Raw genomic sequence first — 16955 nt, forward strand, 5'->3', positions numbered from 1 at the left:
CAACAGCATGTGAGCCGTCACACGCTCAGCCTTCTCGGGACCCAGGGCAAAGCAAACTTTGGTGGGTGTGACCCATGCAAACAGGGCACAAGAGCACAGAGTCCCCTCCCCTCCAGGGGCTCCCGTGGGCACAGACCCACCCGAGCCAGGGTGCACAGGTAACTTCTCAGCTTTCCGTGATGGGCAGCCCACCGGCTGTCCAGGCCAGGCAGGCCTAGGGCCCCGGGCGGACCCTGGAGTCAGAAGGACCAGGCCCTTTGCTGCCCTGGACGTGGGAGGCCAGAAGCCCTAGGCCCCGAGCAAAGAGGGGTCCCAGAGTACTCTGTGGTTCCCCGGCTTGGGCAGTGCGCTCTGGGCGGCACGGTGCTTCCTGGCACAGCAGGGCCAGCTCTGTGTCCTCACAAGGACGCCAGGTCCCCATGGGCTCCAGGTTCAAAGTGGAGAGGTCTCTTCCATGCATTTGTTCGCAACTGTACCTTTTCCCCCTAAGAAAGTAAAAGGAAACAGGTTTCTTCCCATTGTGCTGACGGCTGGTGTTCCTCCAAGTTTTGCTCTGCCAAGAGGAAAGCTTGAGGCTTCGGCCCCAGATCAAGGCCCCGTGGCCTCGGAGGTCTCCCACAGATGCCACTTCCTCATCACCCGGCTTGAGAACGTGCCTGCAGGCCAGGGAAGGACCCGGATGATGCAGCTGGACCTGCACCCCCCTTCTCCAGCGGCAGCACTGTCCTCGGGTGACATCCCGGGGCCGCACCACACCTCGACCTCCCTCTGCTACAGCCACCAAGCTGCCCTCCCCTGACCCAGCTCGAAAACACTCTTCTGCAGGCACCGGCCACACCTGCCCTTGCCCACCCTCCTGCGTGGGCAGATCAGCCAGCTGGATTCGGTCTGCTGCTCCTTCGGCCCGGCGCCGCCCATATCCCCTCCCACGGAGGCAGGAGACGGACGCAGCTCTGCGGGTTGACATGTTTCCACGGTCAAACGCAGGGTCTGCCTCCTACCGCCGTCTGGAGCTCAGCTTCTGAATCTCCATCACTACCCCGACATGTGTTTAGTGTCCACAATGACAAGGACATCCTTGACGCTCCCAAGAGACCAGCTGGCGGGAGCCCGACCCATGTGAACCCCACCCAACATGCCCGGTAGGACATGAAACCATGCAGACATGATCCGTCTGTCCGGAGCTCCCATTGTGTGGGAGGACGTGGGCAGCGATGGAGGGCGGTTATGTAGTGATTTAACCACTATTGATAGGATTTATATGAAAACATACACAAATCTTGGGCTGCAGGACAGGCAGAGCACCTGTCCCTGTCACGGCACTAACCCCCCAGATTCAGGGCAAATGATGGGCTGGGCCAAAGCCCACAATCGTCCCAGAGTGCGGGACGGAACCCACGGGGAGAGGTCGGCAGCGGGATGCCTGCAGGTCCCGTGCACCCGGCCCGACAGGTGAGCAGGGCTGAAGCTCAGCCGGACACACGGGCTCGTCTCCTGGCCACCTGCTGCTCTCTGGACTCTGCGGGACTTTAGGAGGGGCAGAGAGCCATGGGGAGCATGACGAGGGCGTTTGTGGTCTGGGGGCAGCTCTGTGACTGGAGTCAAACGCCTCCCAGCTGCAGCCCTGCCCAAGGAGTTGCCTCTAGAGCCGGTGTTTGGGAGGCTGAACCTTCGCAGCCCCCCGTCCCACAGCTATGTCCGGGCAGCCCAGAGACCCACCAGAGTCACCCACTGACCATCCTAGCCCTCTTCACCAGCGAGTCAGGGGAGAAGGTAATCCCAAATGTAATGCTTTAAGATATGAATGGTATAGTTTCCCCAGGTTTGATTAAGATTACATTTCTTGCTATCAGTAGGAATGGAGGAATAACAGCCTAAAAATCTCGTACCAGCCACACCAGTGACAATGACTTCGTACATTCAGGTGTGGACTTCTGGTCTTGGTGAAGGAGCGGGGAGCCCGGTGCATGTCCAGGCCTCACGGCAGTGGGGGTACAAGCAGCTACGACTCTGATGGGGACTCCATCCTTCTGAACAGAGGAAGCAGGACAGGGGTCCTGCTGGGAGAAATCCAGGACAGAGAAGAGCTGGAGAAGACAACCCTACACAGCCCAGCAAAGGCCCCAAGAGCTGAACTGAGACAGAAAACGCGGCCCGCAGCAGGTGACACAGAACTGTGGTCTGGGCGCAGCTGGACCCATCGCTTGCGGCTGTAAAATAAAAAAGGAAGTCAACATTTTCCAGGGGATTTTTAACAAGACCCAGAGCCTACACAACATAATATTGAAAATATTCACGACAGTCCAAGGAGTCCAAAATTACTTGACGTACAAGGAGCCACAAAAATGCTCAAGAGAATGACAGTCCCCAGCCCCCCGGTCCCCCAACATGACCCCAATGCTGGAATCATCTGATAAAGATTCTGACACACCTGCTATAAATGTGCTTCATGTGGTAAAGGGAAACACACTTGAAGTGAATGGAAAGGTAGAAATTCTCTGTAGAGAAATAGAAACTACAAAAAAACAACTCAATAGAAACTTGGGAACTGAAAGATAAAATCCCTGAAATTAAAAAAAAAAATCATTAGGTGGGCTTAGTAGCAGGACAGCAGTGGCAGGAAAGGGGACTGAACTTACAGAGAGATCCATAGAAAATTTCCAACCTATGCAACAGAGGAAAATTCAGCCTGAAAAAGAAAATGAACAGAAGCTTAGGGATTCGTGGCACGGTAGCAGGAGGTCCACCATTCATGCCACAAGAGTCGCGGAGTAGAGGAGGGAAAATAATGGTGCGGGAAAATAGTTGAAGTGATAATAGCAGAAAATGTCCCAAACTGGGGGAAAGACAAATTTAACAAGTTCAGCAAATCCCAAACAGGCTAAACTCAAAGAAAATGATGCCCAGCCACATTGCAAACAATCTGCCAAGCAAACCAACCCCCCCCCATGATCTCATGAACCCGAGAGAAAAGGGGTGCATTACCTATTGGGAAGAGCAATTCAAACGACCATCGCTTTCCCCCCCAAACCGCAGAGGCTACAGGAAGATGTGGAAGAACCCGAAAGGCACATCGCTAAGTAAAAGAAGTCGGTCTGGAAGGGCTGCATACTGTGTGCTTCCAACACAGATACTCTGGAAAAGGCAGAACAACAGACAGAAAAAAGGTGGCTGGGGGTGGGGGTGGGGGGTGGGCAGAGTTCCCAGCAGGGAAGCTACTCTGTGTCATTATACAGTGAGTCCAAACCACAGAACATACAACACCAAGAGTGAACCCTACTGTAAGCTGTGGTTTTCGTTAACAGTCATAATGTAGCAACTGTGACAAGGGAATGCAGGTGGGGGGGGCGGCGCTCTGAGCAGGGGAGGGGGGAGCAGAGGCACCTCCCTGGACTTCCTGCTCAATTTCTCCGCAAACCTAAATCTACTCTCTAAAAAGGACTATTAATGAAAAAGAAATCAGGCACAAAATAAACAAGTGCAAACATCTTTTCAAACAACACGGAGGCAGAAGTCAGTGGGACAATGTCTCTAAAGAGGAAGGGGGAGGTGGCCGGGGGCTCCTACGTGTTGGCTGACGTGGCAACAGAGAAGCTGAGCAGGACGTGGGAGGGGAGGGCAGAATTTCACAGGCTCGAAGCCACCACTACCAAAGACTCACGGAGGCAAAGCCCCAAAGAGCCAAGAGCTAAGCGGAAATGGAATATGACAAAATGTTGAAGAAGCCGGAAAAGGGAAAGGAGGGATGGAGCCAGAGGGGAAGAACGAAATGAGCAAAACGTCAGACAGAGCCCGGTTCCTTCCACGAGCACATCGGTGTCAAAGCTCAAACACAGCCGTGGACAAAATGACAGCCAGCATATGTTTTCGGAAAACCATTCCACAGCGAGTCAGCGGTCACGTGATCCAGAGGAACACGATGTGGGGAGCGGGGGGGTCAGCTCTACGGCATGTATGTTCCAGGAGAGGATCCAGAGCAGCAGGAGACGGGCAGTGAGCCAGCTTTAATCCAGACTAGAATCAGTGGGCTCTCAGGACCCTGGGAAACCGGCGGTGGTGCTGTCTAGGGGCCCGTGGGTCTCTGGCCACTGCCCTGGGGGTGCCCTGTCATTCTCCCGTTGGGGGAGGGCCCCGTGCCCCTCCGCTGTGGTGGGGACAAGAGTGGGTTCCCACCACAGAGCTGGAAAGCACAGGCGGCCCCCGTGAGCACCCCCACTTTCCAGCCTGAGTCATTTTTGGCTGCGTGAGAATATTCCCTGTCTGGCCATTTGCTAGGGGTGAAACGTCCAGACTCCCTTCCAGCCAGAGAAAGAAGTTGGGACCGGGTAGGGGGATGGGGGCTCCTGCTGGCGGGGTGGGAAGGGGTCCAGCACGCCCGAGGCCAGGCCTGGGCTCTCCCACCCGCCGGCGGCTACCCCAGGGCCTCTTGGTAAAAGCCGGGCCTGGCTGACCCGTGGGCACCACCCTGGGTAAAGATACTGCCCTGAAAAGGGACAGTGTGAGGCTGCAGGGGGGGGGGGGGAATGAGCTCCACACCCCCCTGGGTCCCCAGAGAGGACAGGAGCTGTGAGGGCCATACAGCAGCGGGGTGCGGGGCGCGGCCACCATGCACAAGCCGCAAACCTCCGCCTGTCTGGGGGCTGGGTCCCAGGAAGCCGGAAGATGGGGCTCGGCTTCCCAAAAAAGAGGCCTGTGGCTTAGAAAGATGGAGCTATTTTTCTGCATCTGCCATCTGGGACAGCCCCAGAGTGGGGGTCCCGGGGGCTTTGGGGCACCCAGCTCGTCCCCCTCAGGGGAACTCAGCGTAAAACAAACAACATCCTCCATGTTGGGTTCCCAGGGTCTGTGCTCCCCGGGGTCCCTGTAAGCACCAGGGCATCAGAAGGGCTGGAGGAACTGGAGGTGGGCTGCCTGCAGGAGGCCTGGGGGTGCTGGGGGACCAGAGCTGGGGGTGGGGCAGCTACAGCCTGCGTTAAGCCCTAGGGTTTGGGGGAGTCCAGCCCCTCCCATCTTTCTGTTCCCCCACCCCGCGCTGCCCCGTCCTCACTGCCTCTGAGACTCAGAAGAGGCCTGGATACCCCTGAGTTCCCACCCAGGCACCGGGGCCAGGGCTGGCGGGCTCAGCTCCCATCCAGAGAAGTTGGGGGGACAGGAGAGCCTCGACGGAGGTGTCCTGGGGGGGATTGGGAGATGCCCCAGCGAGGCCGGGGGTGGGGCAGGGAGGAGCTCAAGGCGGGGCAGTGGGGGTCTGTTTGGGATGGGGCTCCTAGGGTAGGAGCCCGGCTCAGAGAGGTTGTCCTGACCCCGGCTGGTTTCACCACGTCTGGACGCCTCCAGGAGCCTCCCCAGCTCATGAGATTCAAGGGGCACCTTCCCCTGCCAACTGGAATGGGGTGAACGGTGGTCCCCCAAACTCTGCCCAGGTCCTGACCACTGGAACCTGTGAATGAGGCCTTATTTGGAAAAGGGGTCTTTGCAGATATGACCAAGTCAAGGACCTCAGCATGGGATGTCCCAGGATCCCTGTGGGCCCCAACTCCAGGTGTGAAGAGAGGGGCCTGCGCTGACCTCCCCAACCCGATCATGACGGCCGGTCAGCCACGCGCGGGCGCATGCGCCCTGCGAGCGAGGCCCACGGCAGGAGGCTGAGGCCGGCGGCTGGAGCAGGGCTGGGGCGGGCACCTGGAGGCTCGGAGCGTAGGCCTCCACGTCCGTCCCTCTGCCCAACCACTTTCTCCTCCAGGGCCACCCCACCCAGAGTCCCCTTCCTGCCAGCCGGGGCTTTCCGACCAGTTACTCACCACGTTCCCGGTGTTTGTCCATCTGGGATCCCTGCCCATTTAGGGTTGTTTTGACTTGCCTGGGGCTTTTCATGTATCTTCACACCACTTATGTAAGGAGTGCTTTATGCAACTGGCAGGCCCCATAGTCCCAGGGAAGCCGGCAAAGGGAAAGTCTGCACCAGCTCCCTGCAGCGCTGGCCAAAGCACCCAGCCTGCCCCCACCTCCCGATGCACCCTCCCTTTCCAGCTCTGCCTTCCTTCCCTGCCCCCAGTCTCAGGATCAGAGAGCAAGTGGTGGCTTGGCCAAGAGGCAGGCCCACCGTCTGCCCTGGACCGTGATGCTTGAGGGGTCTAGTGAGGGACCCCTGAGAGGCCCAGCAGGGGATGACGAGGCACGAGTGGGAGGCTGGCTGGGGTGGGTCCCCCAGAAGCAGATGCTGAGGCAGGATTCTAGGACAGTTTATGCGGGAGGTGAGTGGGGGAGGGCAGGAGGTGGGGTTCACCCGTGGGGGCCTTGGGGACACTACAGACACATTCAAGGACTGCCCTGCCTGGAGAGAGGGAAGCTGACTGGCTTCGAGTTGTCTCTGTCATCGTGAAGGGCTCCTGGGGCATTAACGAGGGGGGCAGAGGATGCCAAGTGCTGGGGGACCCACCATGCCCCAGGCTGGAGGGACAGGAGAAAGAGGGGGTGCTCCAGCGCCCAGGGCCCAGAACCTTGCTCCAAAGCTCGGAGCGTAGAGATGCAGCTGGAGACAGAGGGAGGGAGAGCTACTTGGCTTCTCCCCGGTTCTGCTGCTCGGCGCCCACCAGAGGGTCAGATCTCCCAGGCCGGGGCGCAGGGGGGCGGGGAACGCTGTAGAGCCTGGGACTGGAGCCTGTGAGCCGAGCTCAGCAAAGGGGTTCCAGGAGCTCACGGGCGCAGCACCCCACGTGCCTCCCAGAGGCTGAGAAGCAAGGTGTCAGATGGGAGGCCGTGGCCTAGGCCTCCCAGCTAGGCCCCCAGAAAAGCACCGGCCCAACACCCTCCCCCCCATTTCCTACTGGCAGGGTCTGCGGGGCCAGGATGTCAATCCTCGGGCTGGCCGGCCGCTTCCAGCCCAGGAAGGCCGCGCTCTGACGTGGGCCCTCGGCGGCGCTCAGGCGCCGTGTCCCTGTTTGTTCTCCTGCCCGCTGCTCGGGAAGCCGGGCTCTCCACTTCCTCAACGCGCCAGAGGCCCAGCTCCGTTCTATTCCCCAAATAGGAAGTCTTCCGCGAGCTTCTGGCCAGATCGGTGCGGAGCTGACTTCATCTCGGCCAAGATTAACGGGCAGGAAGTGTCATTACCTAAATGGGCCGATGGGCCGATAAGAAGCCCAGGGAGAAAGCCCTCCACAGGCCTTGGCCCGGAGAACCCACGGGAAAGGGCGGCGGGCAAGGAGGACGGAGCCCAGAGCTCGGGCCCTCCACGCCGCCCGGCCTCTGGGACCGCACCTCCCGTGTCCCCTGTGGGCCTCCGTGTCCGGCTCCTGAACACACTGGCCGATGTACAAGGGCAGAAAAGTCCCTGAACCTCAGAACAAGGGCCCCTCCCTAAAACATTCACACTTAAAAACGTTAGGCTTCAACCTCATACTCCCACGGGGGGGAGACTGTTCTAAGAAGAAAAGGCGTGAGGCCATGTGCACAGTGGCGTCATCCGCACCCGTCCAAGCCCCTCCTCTGTGGGGTCCCTCCCCCTGCCCGGGAACGCCGGACCCCGTAGCTGTCAGGAGCTGAGGTCCCGACGCAGCGACGGCCCTGCATGTCCGCCCGGGGGCTTGGTGGGGGGGGGGACCAGGCCGGTTGGTGCACCAGAGCAGTCCCGCCGCCTGACCTGACGACTCCCGGGGCCCCCACTTCCCCGGTCCCGCTGCCTGACCCGGAGACACCGCGGGGTCCTGGGGCCGCAGCCTCCTCACCCCCTCCTCTCGGCGTCGAGAGGCACCGCTGGGCCTGCAGGCAGTGGTCCAAGTGCGGGAACCGGTCCTCTCCTCCAGCCAGCCGCCTCGTTGCTGGAAGGGCTAATGGAGCGCACGCTCCCTGTGCCCCCCGGAAGCCTCTGGCCACAAGGTCAAGGCCCTGCCCGGCCTGCAGCTCTGGTTCCTCTCAGATCAGCCGCTGGAGGCCCGGTTGTAGACTGTGCAGAGAAGATTCTAGAGTCTGTCTCGTTCCCGGAGGAGGATGCCTGGGCTGGGGGTGCCCCTCCCGAAGGGCAGGGACGGGAGTGTCAGCCCTAGACCAGAGGCGGCAGAGGCCGCAGCGCGTGGCACGTGGGTGTGGGGAGCCCCGCGAAGAGGCCGTGAGGTGGGATTCTGGAGCTGCAGGTGCTTGCCCAGGACCACGCCACAGAAGGGGCGAAAACAGGACTCCTCGTTCGCCTGGAGGCTCCAGTGCACCAGCCTCTGGCAGCCCCGTGCCTGCAGAGGAGTTTCCCCACGTGCCCGTGTCACCATGGCCTGCCCAGCACCACACACCTGGCCAGCGGGAGACGAGGCTGAACAGGAGCCTGTGTGACTCTCTGAAAATCGTGGGGGCCCAGGAGCAGGTAGGGGCTGAGCCAGGAAGGAAACGCGGGTCCCCGGCTCCCTGGAGGCAGAGGGAGGGTGGGGAGGGGCGTGCGGGTGTCGGCGTGCAGGCCTGGGAGGCGCTGACGCAGCTCTAGGGCCGTGGTCTGGGATGGAGAGTCCACAGGTGAGCTCAGGACGGCGGGGCAGTGGGACAAGGTGGGAGGAGAGAGGGTTGGGGAGGTGACGGCAGCACCCTGGTGGGTGCTCCTGGGCCAGGTCAGGGGCTGTAGGGTCCCACGGACAGGCAGGTGAGTGACCCCGCGTGGGGAGGTAGCCCACGACTGCTGCCCGAGGCCACCATGGGATCCGCTCGCAGCTGGGAATGTCCCCACATGCCAGACTGAGCCAACACTCGGCGTGTGCCACCATAACAGACTCTGTCGTCACCCCATTTCCCAAGTGAGGAAACTGTTGGCCCAGGGGTTCCATGACCAGGGACTTTCCCTTCCATCAGAGGGACAAGCCCATGGGGACCCCCAGTGACATAGTCACACACAGCTCCCTAGGCCGGAGCCCTGGCCAGGCCCCAGGACCGTCAGGGGTGGGGTGCCAGTCACTCTCAAACCAGCGGGCCCCGAAGCTCCCTCCAGGCTCCGCCACCAGGTAGGGCAGGGCTGCTGGCTCTAGGCCTGGGTTGGCCGCGGGCCATCCACGTGAGGCCCAAGTCCCTGAGCGCAGGACGGGGGGGTGGTCAGCTCCAGGCTCAGGCAGATCCTGGACAGCCCAAGTGTGACAGTGCCGGGTCACCGGTCTGACCCCGTGAGTCACTGTCTCCAGAGCCAGGCCCAGATTATAGGAGGGTGACGCAGTTTCCAAGGAGAGAAGCCCCAGCCTTCATGCGGAAATGCCCACACCCAGGGCACACTCCGTGCCCAATCTTCCCCGCAGACAAGCCCTGGCCTGCGTCTGGCCGCCCTGCATTCCCAGGGAGGGAGCGCCACCCTGCTCTCAGGTCTGGGCCGCGGCAGCACCCTGGACTCTGAGCCCCCACCCTGGGCGGCCACCCCAGGCGCACCCCCACACCCACTCCAGGGGCTCTAGGCCCGGGCGCTGATCCCAGGTGCTGGGCTAGGGGAGCACGGGGAGAAGAGCTTCCACATCTGGCAAAGGGGCCAGGAGCGGATTCCTCCCTCTGCTGGGCCTCCCGGGACCACCGTCCACAAGAGGGCATCCGAGCCGAGCAGAAATGTCCCCCATTAGGGCGCCTGGGTGGCTCAGTTGGTTAAGCGACTGCCTTCGGCTCAGGTCATGATCCTGGAGTCCCGGGATCGAGTCCCACATCGGGCTCCCTGCTCGGCGGGGAGTCTGCTTCTCCCTCTGACCCTCTTCCCTCCCGTGCTTTCTATCTCTCATTCTCTCTCTCTCTCAAATAAATAAATAAAATCTTTAAAAAAAAAAAAAAAAGAAATGTCCCCCATTAACCTCAGACTGGACACGGATGGCACAGGCTTTGGCTGATTTGCCATGTGGGGTGAATCTTTATCGCGCAAGTGGTGGGTGATGGAACCCACCCTGCAGACGATGGCACTGCCCAAGGAGACAGCCCAAGCCATGGGGGTGGATGGTGCGTGTCCCCCCGGAGGACCACGAGGGGCTCGGGGTGGCGGTGGTGCTTGAATCTCGAATGCCAGGTGTGCAAGCGAGCATCTGGGTTTGTCAGCATGCTGGAGTCCCGGGGAGCAGCCCTGGTCGCTCGGGACTATGAGGGGCCCCATGGGGCAGGGTCTGCCCACTCTGGGTCCCAGGTGCTTGACTCCAGCGGGCCACTGTGTCCAACTAGAGGTTAAGCTGGTCCTTCTTGAGCTTTTAAAGTCAAGGAAAAGCCTCGAGGCAGTCTTTGCCGTGCAAGGGGTCCTGCCCTAGACCCTCTGTTGCCCGTGCCGACGAGTGCCCTCCACCTACCGCCAACGCTGCTGAGTCACCCTGCCCACGTGTGACCTCTCCCAGTGTCCATGAAGGTCAGAGGCTCAAGGTCATTCCTCACAGCAGAGCTTGACCCTGACTGTCAAAGCTTGGGGTCCGCGTGAGACCCCAGTCAAGGGCAGGAGGGGGCCTGAGACCGCGTGGCCCCGGGACCCTGGCTGGTGGGAGGCGGGTGGGGCACGGCTGCTCCCCAACACTGTCAACACCTTTGGATTGTTGCTTGGAAATTTTGTTCTACCTTTTCAACCAGCACTAAGCCCTGTGTGTGGCTGTGATCAGTCCCGCCTTGGCCCACAGCCTTGCTCACTTTTCTCAGCCGGGTGGCATCTGATGCGTCCTGGCTGTCACCCTGCAAGCCCGGAAACGCCCTGTCTCCCTCCCACTGAGGACCCGCGTAGGATGACAGATGACTTCCTCCTGCCCCTGCACTTGCTGGGTGCACGGGGCTGCAGTGGGGTGCCTTCCAGATCTTGGGTAGCATCCGTGGTTTGGGCTTCTTCCTTGCTGTGCTGTTCCGTGGTCTCCGTTAGTCCTGGAGGGCGCTGACATGGAGGTGCTGGGCGGTCTGTTGGCCTTCAGCTTTCCAGCTTCTGGCTCTAAGCTCCAGTGGGATCACCGGTCCTCTCTTGTCCCCACCGCTGATGCTGCTTTCCTGGTCCTGCCCAGCCACCCTCCCATACCCTGGCCCTCCCATACATGGAGACAGGAGGGGACTTAGATTCTGGGAGAAAAGTCCAGCTCAGAAGCGCAACGCAGCCCTCTGAGTCCCATGTACCAGTGGGGAGTCAAAGCTTGGCCCCCTCAGCAGCCACCCCCCGAGAGGCAAACCTGGGAAGCAGCATGGCTCCCTGATCCTCGGCCTGCACGTGGCTGGTTCCAGCTCCCCCGCCTGGCACACATCGGGCATCCCTGCCCGTCCTCTGGGTGCCCAGATCCACCTCCCCCCCTCGGTGGGTACCCCACTCACCCAGTCGTATCCCGGGATGCCCAACAGCCCCCGGCCAGGGAATTCCTGGAGCTGGCTGACCGACGGTCCGGGTCCCGTGAGCACCCTGGGCTGTCTTCATCCAGGCTGGCCCAGGCACCGGCAGCTCCTGCTACAGTCCCTCCCTCCCACCCCTTCCTGCTGGAGCCACGGCCGCAACGGGGGAGGCCAACGTCCACCAGGCGCACCCCAAGCCCCAGCATCCCAAGCCACCTTCTCTCTCTTCACTCTGCACCTGCTTGTCCAGCCTGAAAACCCACCTGCACCTTGCAGAGTTGGCCCAAGCCAGGCTACGCACCTCCTAGAGCCCGAGAGAGCCTGAGGGAGTCCCACACCAGGCCACCCCGGAGACATGGGGGTGGGACGGGAGGTGGGCAGGACCCACAGTTCACCTGTCTTGCCAGCCTCCCTGGGCCGCAGCACCCGCGCCTGTACCCACAGGCCTGCTGTGAGCAGAAGTGAGCCCTCGGATGTGGATGAGGCACAGTGGCGAGGCCCGCCCCCAGCAGGAACGCAGGTGGGACCCACAGCAGGGGTGGGCACCTCTGAGAAGGGCCGCCTGGCCTGCCCTGCGCTCTGTGACACTGAGGCGCCCGCTGGTCTGGGTCAAGGGAGGGTCTCAGACAACGCCCGCACTTTTCCGCGCTTCCACTGGGCAAGCTGGTCCTGTGCACCGGCCACCCCCCTCCCCGCCCCGTGGGTCCTTCCCCTGATTTGAGGACTCCCCCACCTGCGCTTCTGCCGGCCCTCACCTGTCCAGGAGGAAGCCGAGCAGATGGACCCCAAAAGTCAGCATCTCGAGGCCTCGCCGCGTCCCCATCTTGGGGCTTTCCCTGTAGAGAGGCCGCGCCTTGCGCTCTGCACCGTGGCCACCCGGGTCTCTCACACCGGCCTAGAGGGAGCCCCGGCATCACTGCACACTCACACGTTCGGGTGCTCACGCGCCCTGCAGGCCTCCGGCCCCCCTTCTTACTGTGGATACCTTTCAAAGGCCATCGTTGTAGCCAGTGTTTGAGAGAGAAAACCCCAAACAGTCTACATGTCTGTTGGTAGGGGAGGCTGGTGAGCGAAGGGCAGCATCAGACAGGGAGGGTGTGCGCCGCCCGGCGGGGGGGACTGCACGGGACAGCCCGGCAAGCGGCTGAGGAAGAGGCCCCCGGGTGCGCCGCCCCCACTGCCGTCAGCGGCCCGGACCCCTGCAGGGTCAGTCCTGCGAGGTCGATCCTCGGAGCCCAGGTGCCCGGAGTGGGGAGCCCCTGCAGAGACCCTCCGTCGCGCCCTCCTGGGGTCCCCTCCAGGGAACCCGCCTGCGCCCAAGTCCCTGTCCCCAGCTCTGCCTTCAGGGGACCGCAAACGAGGATCCGTCTCTTTTATAGAAAACCGTGATGGAAATGCTCCAAACGTGGGTCACGCTTGTGGTGCGCGACTTGGTGAAGTTATCACAGTTCACCCATGACGCCCTTAAAGCAAGTGGATTTCATGGGAGATAAGTTCTCCCTCGACGAAGTTGTTTTTGAACAAAAGGTCCACGATAGGGCCAGAAGTAGTTCAAGCAGGGGGGCAGCCCGTGGGGGTGGCAGGGGGGCTGGCGGTCCTGGCCCGGCCCGACTGGATGTGGTCAGCCCTGCCACGGTCCCATAGCCACAGAGCTCTCCTTTCTCAAGCTCGTTTCTGTAGCTCAAAGAAGAAAAACCTAAACAAACAACAGAAGTGACCGGAGCAGTGGCGGCCCGCGGGCTTCCCGGCCGCAGTGGGGACATTCTGTCTGGGGCCCCCACGGCTCTCTGTGCAGGGAGGTGGCCGGCCGACAGCGCCCACCACTGCCATCTGGCCCCGCGGGCTCCAGTCCCCCTCAGAGGGGCCATGACCCCAGGGGCACCTCTGTGCAGGGGGCCCGGGTGCCAGGCGGCTTCCTGCACCTCCCTGCCCACTCCCCGGGCTGGAGGAAATGCCCACGAGAGGCTCACTGCACCCCCCCCCCCGCCCCATCCCATCCGCTGCTCCAGCCTGGCCTCTGCCGGCCCCGCACCCAGCAGCGCCCACCCCAGCGGCCCAGCGGCCCAGCAGCCCGAGCAAACGGGAAGATGAAGAGGTGGCGACCAGTCTCAAAAGCGCGTGGGGAAGTGTTAAGCAGGAATGTGAAACGGCATCCTTGTATTTCCTTAATGCCTTACTTCTCAAAATTAATATAAAAATAAAGGGAACTTTGAAATACTTTTCTTAGCCGTTCAAGGTTTGGTGGTAAGTGTAAGTGGGTCCCCTTGCGCAGGTACCGGTGGAGCGAGAACGAGCTGCCCGATGTGTCAAGCTTCTTGCACAGCAGACAAAACGTACAAAGTGTCATCCTCACCAAGATTATGGCTCCCATCGCATGAGAACACGTTCGAAAACATCAGCATTGACTCTCATTTTGTATTGCTTTCTGTCCTTGATTTTAAGCCTTCCTAGCCTATAGCTCTGCTTGCCTTAACGTTTTCCCAGAATTTAAGTGGTATTACATTGATCCTTCCTGGGGACCCAACAGGACTTGGTGGCGTTCTTAACCAGCGGTGATGATGGGATGGGCAATCCACCTGTTGATTGATTGACTGATGTTTGGCTTTTTATTAGGAAATCGTCAGACAGAGGCTAATGTGGAGAGAAAAGCCTGTCACCCCCACAGCCCCTGTCAACAGCGACCAGTGACCGACGGCCAGGGGCTCCTGGCCACAGCCCACCCACAGCCCAGCTCGGGTTTAGTTCCAAGGAAGTCCCCCACGCCAGGTCAGCCCCCCCACAGCGCTGCACAAGCATCTCGAAAGACAACTCTTTCTTTACAAATAGTCACACCTAAAAGTGAAATGAGTAATTCCTTCGTACTCTCAGAATTCACAGTTCCCGTTTGTCTCAGGAAAGCTTTAGGAGAGCTTTTGTTTGTTGCTATGCAGGGCTTATTAAAATCGGGTTCACTCCAGATCAGCACGCGGGTGGTTGCTCTGTTCCACGTGGATGTGGGCGAAGGGCCCTCGCGGAGGAGCCAGGACAATCCTCTGTCCGCTGAGCTTCTGGAAACCAGGGATTCCACCGGGAGGCTGCGTCTCATTCTGGTCAACCCCGGGGTGGGAGGGGGTCTGTGCCATCCCTCGGGGCACGGCATCTGGCTGTCCCTGTCCTTGCGGCTAGCCGGATGGGGGTCTGGATGGGGGTCTGGACGGGGTCTGGATGGGGTTGGCGTGCCCCGATCCATCGTGAGGGCCCCCACAGCCCGGTCACCTCCTCACTCCGGGAGCCACTAGGACCATGCACCATATCCGTATTTCACTGGAAGTTGCAAAATGTCAGGATCTTAATTCCATTGTTTATTTCATTTGTGTTAGCTGACATTTTAGAAAGAATTCTCTCTCATCAATGTTTTGTTTGCCAGGAAAGACAGGATAAATTCTTGATTCTGTCCCCTTATCAGTTGTCAAATAATGAGTCGGTTCCCTAGCATCCTGCCAAGGTGAAGGGCTGAGTAATTAAATGAAAGATAAATAAACAGGATGACAGCACTGGCAGGGACTGCGAAGGAGGCACGTACGGCAGAATGAGGGTGCGTGCAGGGCCCGTGAGCTGCTGAGGGCACACGGGACAGGAAACCCCACTTGCAATGCCGGAATAAGGCCAAATGGACCAAATGAACTGAGGGCGTGAGCCTTGTGGGAATCTGGGGAAAAGCCATCCAGAAAACAGGTGTCGTGTGCAAAGGTCCTGAGGCAGGAAAGAAGTCCACGTGCTCTAGGCTCAGCAGTAAAGAACGTGTGGCTGCAGAGAAGGGGCTGAGGGCTGGCAGCCCCTGCAGAGCTCAAATCCTTGTAGGCCAGAGTGAATTCAATCAGAAAACACCGCTGAGGTTGTGCTTTGGGCATGTGGCAGGCCCTGGGAGGCTCTGAGTGGGCCCTGATCTGCGGTACACTATCTGAGTTTACAGGGTAGAAAGGAGAGAGGCCAGAATAACCCACGGGGATGGGTTAGGTCAGAGACAAGAGTCGGAACTCATGTTTGGCTCATCAAGACACGACTGTACTCAGAGAAATAGCTCTGGACGTCTGCGTGCACACGGGTCAGGCCTGTCTTGCTCTGCCAGCTGACGGGGCCTAGAAGCCGGGACGCCTCGTACCATGAGCCCGCCCAGCCCTGGACCTGGCTTTCTTTTTTTTTTTTTTCAAATTTTTTTATTGTTATGTTAATCACCATATATTACATCATTAGTTTTTGATGCAGTGTTCCATGATTCATTGTTTGTTCATAACACCCAGTGCTCCATGCAGAACGTGCCCTCCTCAATACCCATCACCAGGCTAACCCATCCCCCCACCCCCCTACCCTCTAGAACCCTCAGTTTGTTTTTCAGAGTCCATCATCTCTCATGGTTCGTCTCCCCCTCTAACATACTCCCCTTTTCTTCCTCTCCTGTTATCTTCTTCTTTTCCTTTTTTCTTAAAATATGTTGTGTTATTTGTTTCAGAAGTACAGATCTGTGATTCAACAGTCTTGCACAATTCACAGCGCTCACCGTAGCACATACCCTCCCCAATGTCTATCACCCAGCCATCCCATCCCTCCCACCCCCAACCACTCCAGTAACACTCAGTTTGTTTCCTGAGATTAAGAATTCCTCATATCAGTGAGGTCATGTGATACATGTCTTTCTCTGATTGACTTATTTCACTCAGCATAACACCCTCCAGTTCCATCCACGTCGTTGCAAATGGCAAGATCTCATTCCTTTTGATGGCTGCATAATATTCCATTGTGTATATATACCACCTCTTCTTTATCCATTCATCTGTCGATGGGCATCTTGGCTCTTTCCACAGTTTGGCTATTGTGGACATTGCTGCTATAAACATTGGGGTACACGTACCCCTTCGGGTCCCTACATTTGTATCTTTGGGGTAAATACCCAGTAGTGCAATTGCTGGATCGAACGGTAGCTCTAATTTCAACTGTTTGAGGAACCTCCATACTGTTTTCCAGAGGGGTTGCACCAGCTTGCATTCCCACCAACAGTGTAGGAGGGTTCCCCTTTCTCCACATCCCCGCCAACATCTGTCGTTCCCTGACTTGTTAATTTTAGCCATTCTGACGGGTGTGAGGTGGTATCTCATTGAGGTTTTGATTTGGATTTCCCTGATGCCGAGTGATGTTGAGCAATTTTTCATGTGCCTGTTGGCCATTTGGATGTCTTCTTTGGAGAAATGTCTGTTCATGTCTTCTGCCCATTTCTTGATTGGATTATTTGTTCTTTGGGTGTTGAGTTTGATAAGTTCTTTATAGATTTTGGATACTAGCCCTTTATCTGATATGTCGTTTGCAAATATCTTCTCCCATTCTGTCGGTTGTCTTTTGGTTTTGTGGACTGTTTCTTTTGCTGTGCAAAAGCTTTTTATCTTGATGAAATCCCAATAGTTCATTTTTGCCCTGGCTTCCCGTGCCTTTGGCGATGTTTCTAGGAAGAAGTTGCTGCGGCTAAGGTCGAAAAGGTTGCTACCTGTGTTCTCCTTTAGGATTTGGATGGACTCCTGTCTCACGTTTAGGTCTTTCAACCATTTGGAGTCTATTTTTGTGTGTGGTGTAAGGAAATGGTCCAGTTTCATTCTTCTGCATGTGGCTGTCCAATTTTCCCAACACCATTTGTTGAAGAGACTGTCTTT

The 16955-nt window shown here is 58.9% G+C and overlaps 2 long non-coding RNA genes across 2 annotated transcripts; one reads left to right on the forward strand and one right to left on the reverse strand.

The window, feature by feature from the left end:
* Window positions 1–1823: 1823 nt before the first annotated feature.
* On the reverse strand, window positions 1824–6267 carry LOC112816711 (uncharacterized). The gene is made up of 4 exons (XR_003206213.2): window positions 5802–6267; window positions 2986–3135; window positions 2640–2689; window positions 1824–2210 (listed from the first exon to the last, which is right to left on the reverse strand). It is a non-coding gene; the product is annotated as an uncharacterized lncRNA (long non-coding RNA).
* LOC141371519 (uncharacterized) lies at window positions 3416–14214 on the forward strand. The gene is made up of 3 exons (XR_012376525.1): window positions 3416–3952; window positions 13550–13661; window positions 13891–14214. It is a non-coding gene; the product is annotated as an uncharacterized lncRNA (long non-coding RNA).
* Window positions 14215–16955: the final 2741 nt, after the last annotated feature.

Source organism: Callorhinus ursinus, unplaced genomic scaffold (assembly GCF_003265705.2).
Source record: "Callorhinus ursinus isolate GAN/ISIS: 27379988/994484 unplaced genomic scaffold, GSC_fseal_2.0 scaffold75, whole genome shotgun sequence".
Classification (NCBI taxonomy): domain Eukaryota; kingdom Metazoa; phylum Chordata; class Mammalia; order Carnivora; family Otariidae; genus Callorhinus; species Callorhinus ursinus.